This window comes from Daucus carota, chromosome 3, assembly GCF_001625215.2.
Source record: "Daucus carota subsp. sativus chromosome 3, DH1 v3.0, whole genome shotgun sequence".
Classification (NCBI taxonomy): Eukaryota; Viridiplantae; Streptophyta; class Magnoliopsida; order Apiales; family Apiaceae; genus Daucus; species Daucus carota.
In genome coordinates, this window is record NC_030383.2 from 4,606,452 (window position 1) to 4,615,009 (window position 8,558).

The 8,558-nt window shown below is 33.6% G+C and overlaps 1 pseudogene; it reads right to left on the minus strand.

Annotated features, from left to right (window-relative positions):
• Positions 1-828: 828 nt before the first annotated feature.
• Positions 829-8,282, minus strand: LOC108212091 (putative SWI/SNF-related matrix-associated actin-dependent regulator of chromatin subfamily A member 3-like 1; annotated as a pseudogene).
• Positions 8,283-8,558: the final 276 nt, after the last annotated feature.

The window sequence follows — 8,558 nt, forward strand, 5'->3', positions numbered from 1 at the left end:
AAAAAGAACACTCTTAAAAGAAGAACACAAACACTTTAGAATCAAATATAGATTCCCATCTAAAATTTAATTTTTTTTTTCAAATTTTAAGTTGATTAACTTTTTATTATGAATAATAATAGAATCCATCATGTTTAACAATAAATTTGGGTTCAAAATACCATGATTCTATGTAAAATTATTCGTGCAAAAAATTATATATATGATTCTATTCTGGATTCTGTTCTGGATTCTATAATATTTCATAGTAATAATGTGGATGAATTTGGATTTTAGATTTCATATATTAAGTTTAAATGGTGTTTAACTTAGGGCTGTCAGAAAATTTCGAAAGATCCGATATCCGTCCGAAAAATCCGTTACCGTATCTGGGAAAAAGCGGATATAATCCCAGTTTCAACCCAAGTTTCTTCGTACTCTTTGAACTTTGACACTAAAGGACGGGGCTGTGAACTTTAACTTGGTTTAATTTTCATCAAATATAGATAATAAAAACTTAGTTTGTGTTGGTAGAACAATTGACAGATGAAGATGGAATTGTTAAAATACCAATATCAAGCAAATAGCCAATATAACTAAACCATATTGTCTTGAGGCATGATACTATCACTTTGTTTAAGGATTTATTTCACCCCAATTGATAAACAATTTGCTAAGAAATTATTAACGAAACTGTTCTCATTGGATACAACGTATGAAGGATGACTCACATCATTTAAATAAAAAAATTTAAAGATAACGCACAAATATCTTTTTCATTTTATTGGTTCTATATAACAATATTCCAACAGTTCGTGTATTGCATATATGCAAAGACAGGAGATGAATTCAGTACAGAATTATTAACACAACTAAGTAATAATGCCTAGGCCTAGCCTTCCTGTCTAAAGCTTTGGATGCCATCCTCTACTGATCCTGGAGAGCCAACATCCGCTCCTCGATGCTGTTTCGGGCAACGATTCGTACAACAGTCACCTCTTTCGTTTGCCCTATCTGGTGTACTCTGTTTATTGCTTGTTCATCAACTTCTGGATTCCACCATGGCTCCAGGAGGTACACCCTATTAGCAGCCGCGAGATCAACTCCCGTACATGATGCCCTTAGACTGGCAAGCAAAACCGTGGGACCGTGAGGAGCTGGCACACCAAAATCTTTGATGACTTGAGCCCTCTTTGTTGCGTTCATTGATCCATCCAAACGCAATACATTGAAGCCAGCAGTCTTCAGAGGCTCTTCAAGTAACATGAGCATCTTCCTGAACTGTGAGAAGACAACAGACTTTGCTGTGGGGTCCTGATCCCGTGCTTCTGATAGAAGTTTCAGGAGAGCAGTTATCTTGGATGATTTCGGCATTACTTTTTTCTGTTGGAGCTGAGAAAATATCAGACTCCGACAGATCATGCCGGCAAAGAGGGCAGCAGCGTCTGCCACGTCTCAGGGTCTTCAGGATGTAGGACTGGCATCATATGTGAGCACATCGTGTGATCACAATGTTTGTTGGCGACGAATGCAGATCGGACAGTCAAATTCTTCACCGTCGTCTAGTATTGCAACCATCTTCTTCGACCACCAACTCTGGGTTGTTATAGAACTCTGCTTGCATTCAATTATGCTTGTAAGTACGTGTTCATTATGACATCTCTGAAGGGTATACAAAGATTTCATCTCAAAACTTTTTAAACTTTGACATAATTTAGTCAATATAACACATAAGCATATAAATCGAGTTATATGGACGCCCTTTAGATCTCGATTTTTGAACATGTAGAAACGAAATTAAGGCATACCGAAAACATAACATATCAATAATAATTAATATCATACCATGATTTACAAAATGATTTTATACCATCTCTTAACATCTGGATTGTGAAGCAATCCACATACTCATAAAATCCCAAATAGTGAAAAATGTTGGGCAAAGAATAATAAAAAGCAAAAATAGTGCTACTTACAGGAAGACTTGCATACTTGTGCCGTAACCGATGAAGACCTCGCCAAACCCAATTTTACTAATGTACCAAGAACAACCTCGATGATAAAATACCTAAAAGATTAAAAACAAGATTTTATCAAACAAATGATTTTAACATACAAATGTAAATCGATTCAATTATATCAAATCACCACACATACCCGGAAACAACAATTTCAATCATCCGATCTACTTTTTGGATGGATCTCCACCATAGCAATTGCATCGATACTTCCTTTGAAAAGGACCGTGCTGGTGATGTGATGACTTTAAATATTTATGTAGATCTGTATAACATCTATACAGTACCCACATATGTAAAACAGATTTGAATTGAAAACTGGGAGTTCATTCTTTCTATCAGTAGATGGAGAAATATGTAGATCAGAGGATATGAATATATAGATATCAAGAGGCGGTGAAACCAAGGTGAATGATTGCTAAAAGCCAAAGCTATGCTGGGGTATTAATTGAGATTTTAACAGATTTTTTTTCATTTATTAAATTCAGTGATACTGTATTCGGATTTTATCAAATGTATCAAATTCTTGGAATATTCAGTTAAGATTTTAAATCATACTATAAAATCTGGTGGTATTCAATGTGAATTTTAATTTAAGCTAAAAAATATGATGGTATTCAATTGAGATTATTTAAGGGTCATCTACCCTCACAACCGTGTGTCAGGGAGGGCTATCTAACACACTGTACGAGGCCGTTAGCTCTATATTTTAAGGGTTTATATTCAATCTTATTTTATAATGGATTCGCTATAAATATCCGCCGAACGGGAATTTGCCTTTCTGTGGATAATATTCGCAGAATGAAACTTTTCCGGTCTGTGGATATTAATAGCAAATCCATTAAAAATAATATTAAATGTGAACCCTTAAAATATAGATACAATGGTCCCCGTATAGTGTGTTAAATAAGCCCTCTGTTAGGGAACAAGACCCTTTTTTAAAATCCATTATTGTAAAAAGCGGGAAATGGATTTAATCGGTGAAGTTACGGAACAAGGATTAATCGGAGATTAATTGAATTGATCGGGGATTAATGGGGTGAATAATGAAATAGTCAGATATTCAATCAGCGTAGATTAATATTTTCTCCATCTCATATTTTCTCCATGTTTCTAATTTCTTGATAAATTTATCTTGAATTTCTCATTAATATTTCATGATTTTGGACTCTGTTAAAGAATATTACAAAATGTGCTATGTTTGTTGAGAAAATTAAGTTAATTAAAATAATTTTGTTTTCTCAACTGGTCATTTTTGTCTTAGGCTTTTTTTTAGGTTTTTTCTCAGAGAACAAAGAATAATATTATGATTGCACACCTATGACACAAAAATTAGATTATACAAAAATTGATTGTAGATTCTCTTCTTAATATGATTGGGAAAAAAAATTAAAATGCAAAAATTACTAAATCGAAGGAACATGCATATTCCACTTAATTTGAAATTCATTAGTAAGAGAATGATTAACACAACAAATGGACTCGGCATGCACAGTATCAAACCAAGTCTATCTCATAAATTTTATTAGACATCTTAATAATAACATAAACATATCTTCTAAAGGAACTCGGAGAAGTTTCTTATAACTTATATGACAGTCACTAATAATCATGTGTGTGAAATTATTGAACAACTACAAAAGATAAAACAACCAACTCAAAAAACTATAAATATCTGCCATGTAAGTGCTAACATAATCTTCAAGGAAAGAGTAAGTATATATATAACAATAATACAAGATTTTGTAGTAGGAATACATGTGAGAAAAATATAATCAAGTCACGATACTTTGGACACTACTGAAATCAACATCTCAAGGATCTTTCTATATGACAAATGATATATGACACGACCTAGATTTCCACCAAATCAACTCTACTATTAATAAGGTAATAAAATAATTGTGATGTAATCTAAAGTTTAGCTTACACTTTAAATTAATATTATATCAAAAGTGATCCTATTTTCAAATATAGTTAAAAAAAAGTAGGTTAGAATCTAGGAGGAGAAAACTATTTAGGTTATTCTGAAAATTCCGGCAAAACTTTATTGGCAATTTGTACTAGCATGAGAAATTTAAAACTAATGTTGAAAACTATAAAGTTAACACTGCTTTCCGAAATATATGGATATAGAATGTGATTTTTAAATCCTATGTATTGTGTATTAGAAAATAATATGTCCTTCTGAATAGTATATGAACTACCAAAATTATAAACCACTATCACAACTAAACCTAACGTAAATTGCTCTGTGAATTGTCATTGAATTATGCATTGCAGTTGGATTTACTAAGCGAACTTAGATATATCTTAGGCTTAGGAGACGAGAGAAAAATTGACAATCATAAAGAAGGATTTCTAACAAACCTTGATAAAAATTCCTCAATCCTTTAAACAAAAAAATCTTTCCAAGTTCCACTCAAGTTCTTTAAGCTTGAGTTTCATCCAATTTCATTATTAAAAGGCCACATGCACAACTTGTACCTAAATCAAGTTATCCTGAACATCATTTGACACAAACCATATACATTCCTAATAATAATAAACAAGAACCTATATGAAGTAGTAACTCATAGTCACGAAAGTAAATACCATACCATACCATACGTACTCCGTATTCCCGCTTAGAGCAGGGTCTGAGGAAGGTAAAATGTACGCAGTCCTTCCCCTACCCTTAAAGTAGAGAGACTGTTTCCGTGAAGACCCCCAGCTTAGTGCACAATAAATAAAATAGTGTGTGTTATAATATTAATATAATACCTTAGCCCATGGCCTTCTTCACATGGGACTTACCTAAATTCTGTTTGTCGATGATGGGTGACAATGATTTGAAACAGAAATATCAAAATGGATAAACACTGTCATTGCACACTTTCTTGAATTAACTTGATTCCTTCTTGTGTAATCCTCTATCCTTATCGGTTCTCCTTTATCTACGCTGCCAAAGCAATCACCGCCAATACACTAACTGTATTTCTTTCCTTTCCCACCCCCATGTAATACTGACAGGGACGTTTCAAAATACACACTCAAAATCAAAACTAATTTGCCAGGAACTCTCGATGATTTGCATTGTAGACTATGTTGACACGAATTAAGACACCCCACCCACAAGAATACGGTTGTCACGTCAAAACCATTTAGAAATCCTGTGAAACCTTGCCAAATTCTTCGACGAACCAACATCCGTGATATACATCATGAAGATGGTATATAAAACTGACTTCACAATACCATTCCGCAACCGCCGTCTAGCCAGTTCCTCGATGATATTTTTATTGACCACAGGCAACATGTGTTGCAGTCTGCTCTTCTCGCAAGTCTAATATTCTCAAATATAATATCTGTATTCCAAAGGTTTTATTTCCATGAATTGTTATTCCTGCCCGACGTGTACACAATCCAGTGAAGAAGGGAAATGGCCTAACAATAATGAGACCATTTTCTAGAAAATGAGAAGAATATCAAACGCGATCGATAAATCACGCAAATATGTCGAGAGAAATCCAACAATGCCCACAACATTAGAGCAAGTCAATGTGACTACATGTCAATGTCTGATATGTGAATATGTGATGTGCGTACGTATCATGAAGAAAGCAAGCAACACACGTGGAATACGTGTGTTAATTGCCAACAAGAGCATCCAGGAATTTTGGGATAAGCATGATGAGAAAGTCCCACTTTTATGAACCCTACACAATAAATACAATAAATACTTTTTAATGTTTTTAGAAAATTGCGGAACATGTACCGCTTGCAATTATTTGTGCCCCTATTTCAGCAAGTAAGCAATAAGATACAAGTTTAGAATTAATAGATTGATATTTCTTACATAAGCTTTGGTTGTTACAGGCATATAATTGGAGGCATTGCACATATAATTCAAAATAGCAAAATAGTACAAAAGAAAAGAGTGAAAATTGTAGAGTTACTTCAACTCTAGACAGATGCTTGCACATGAAATTGACATAAATTCTTTCATATCTTGAACTCTGGTTACTCATTACGCTGCCATTTTAATTACCTGTCATGGCCTTTCTAAATTGTATGAATTTCTTAGCATTCAAATTAAAATTTCTTAAATTATTATTTTTATATAGAGAGAGAGAGAACATGATATATGGAAGTCCATATAGCAAATATATAGAATTTTAATTTAAAAGGTTAGAATGCATCCGAAACTCGATTTTGCAATATCATTGATGATGCCCTGGGGAGGAATTTGAGTAACTCATCTTCAGGTTGCTGAAAATAATTGCATAAAACACCATAGGTGTATATACATGAATAGCTAGGAACAAGAAAAAGAAAGAACAAAGAATAATATAGTAGGCAAAGGTGATTCATTATTATATATACTGTCACAAAATAAGAAAGATGAATTCAAATAAAGAAAAGAAAAGAAAGATGAACAACCAAATGGATTTGAGAGGAAAAAACGAGAATTTAGAAGTTTATACACCTAAACTGATGAACTTTAATCTCTCTCCTTCAATTTAATCAACCATTTATAGTAAAAACATTATTGGACGACATATATCAGCTGTAGAACTCATAAAGGAGTTACACGAAAAAATTGCTGATATAAAAGGCATTGGAAAAGGAGATCATGGGTTGAAAGGATTATGTGAGCATTTATTTATGAATAAGGAACATATAAATGAAAACACAAGCATTATTTTTTAACAGGCAAAATTTATAATTTACCCAAAAATACCTTTGATCACCCTTTGTAACACTAATATCATGATAAATAGATAAGTGATTTAAATAATTTCTCATATTATTTAATCTGAAGCCAATTTAAATAATAGCCTATTTGGGAACCATGATTTCATTTTAAATTCTGGATTTGATCAAATAACCTCTTTGGGAATTCAGATTTGGATTTTATTTAAAATCCAGACATTCAAATATCAGATTTAGAATTTGAAATGACAAATAAAATCTTTTTATTTGAAATCCATCATTCAAAATGAAATGCATGTTTCCAAACGGTCTCTAAACTTATTTGATCATTAGATTTCGATATTCGAAATTAATGGAGAGAAGAACCAAGTTGCCCTCAGGAGGCCTGAGGTCTGATCCCATTAAAACCACTCATACATCAATCCCGCGGGATGTTTTTACCCACTTAACACATGAATAACAAAGATTTATATATACTTTACTCATTTCTTATAAAAATCTTTGCAACTGTAGAGCATAGTTATAAAAATACAATCTTAACCCTTTGTTTCTTAATACTCTTTGATCTTTGACATTAAAAAGACGGGACTGTGAACTTTAATTTAGTTTCATCAAATATAGATAATGTTGGTAGAACAATTGACAGATGGAGATGACAATTTTAGAACACCAATATCCTGCAAAAATAATTAATATTGATTGCTTTGTTGCATAATACTATCACTTTTTTAAGGATTTATTTCGCCCCAATAAATAGACAATTTGCTAAGAGGTTACTAGCGATATTATCCTCAGGGGATGCAACAAATTATGGATAACTCACATCATTTAAATAAAAAATATTTAAAGATACAAAATAGATTTCACAGATATCTTTTCAATTTTATTGGTTCTATTTCTATAATACAATATCCCATCAGTTCGTGTATTGCATATGCAAAGACAGGAAATGAATTCAGTACAGAATTATTTACACAGCTCTAAAGTATTAATGCCCAGGCTTCCTGTCTAAAGCTTTGGATGCCATCCTCTTCTTCCCATCTCGGACCTCCAGTATCCGCTCCTCGATGCTTTTTCCGGCTATGATTCTTACAATTGTCACCTCTTTCTTTTGTCCTATCCGAAGTACTCTGTCCATTGCTTGTCCATCAACTGCTGGATTCCACCAGGGCCCCAGGAAGAGGATATGTGCATGATAAAACTATCTCAGAGATCATGCCTACAAGGCAAAATATACCGGGTCTTAGAGCTTTACAAAACTATGTAGTCCATAAATGTGAATAAAAGATAGTTCTGTAAAATACCTTCTTTATTGCCGCACGGGAGAGTTGCAATGTGATCTTTAGGGCATAGGTCCAGATGAGTACATGTCTGGTGGAGTCGAAGAACTATGCCAAGCACGGCTAAATAGTGGTTTCTGACTGTGCCTGTGGAGATGTAATCCTGAACGCCAGTCTTAGCCTCCACTTCCATCTGATCATAAAGCTCCCTTTCCTCGGCAGCAAGATCGACAGAACATATTTTAATAATTTTTTGAGGCAATCCGAGTATGTTCTGCTCTTTTGTCCTCCTCAAGCAGATGGCTTCCATTACAGCCTAACACAGAACATGAAAAATCTTTCAAATATACAGGCAAAGAATGTTAAAATGTGTAGCTGATGACAGTGAAATATATATGTACCTCTAACCGAGTGACCTCACTACTTGTGTCCACTGGCTTTAGCAGCGTCTTTTTCCAGGAGTGTTTGTCTGTAAATGGATTGTATTTCAAAAATTGACATGAAAGAATACATGTCCATTGTGGTGTTCTGTAGGGGAGTTCCTGTGACCAGCCACCTCCGTCTAGCATTTAACCTAAGTACAGCA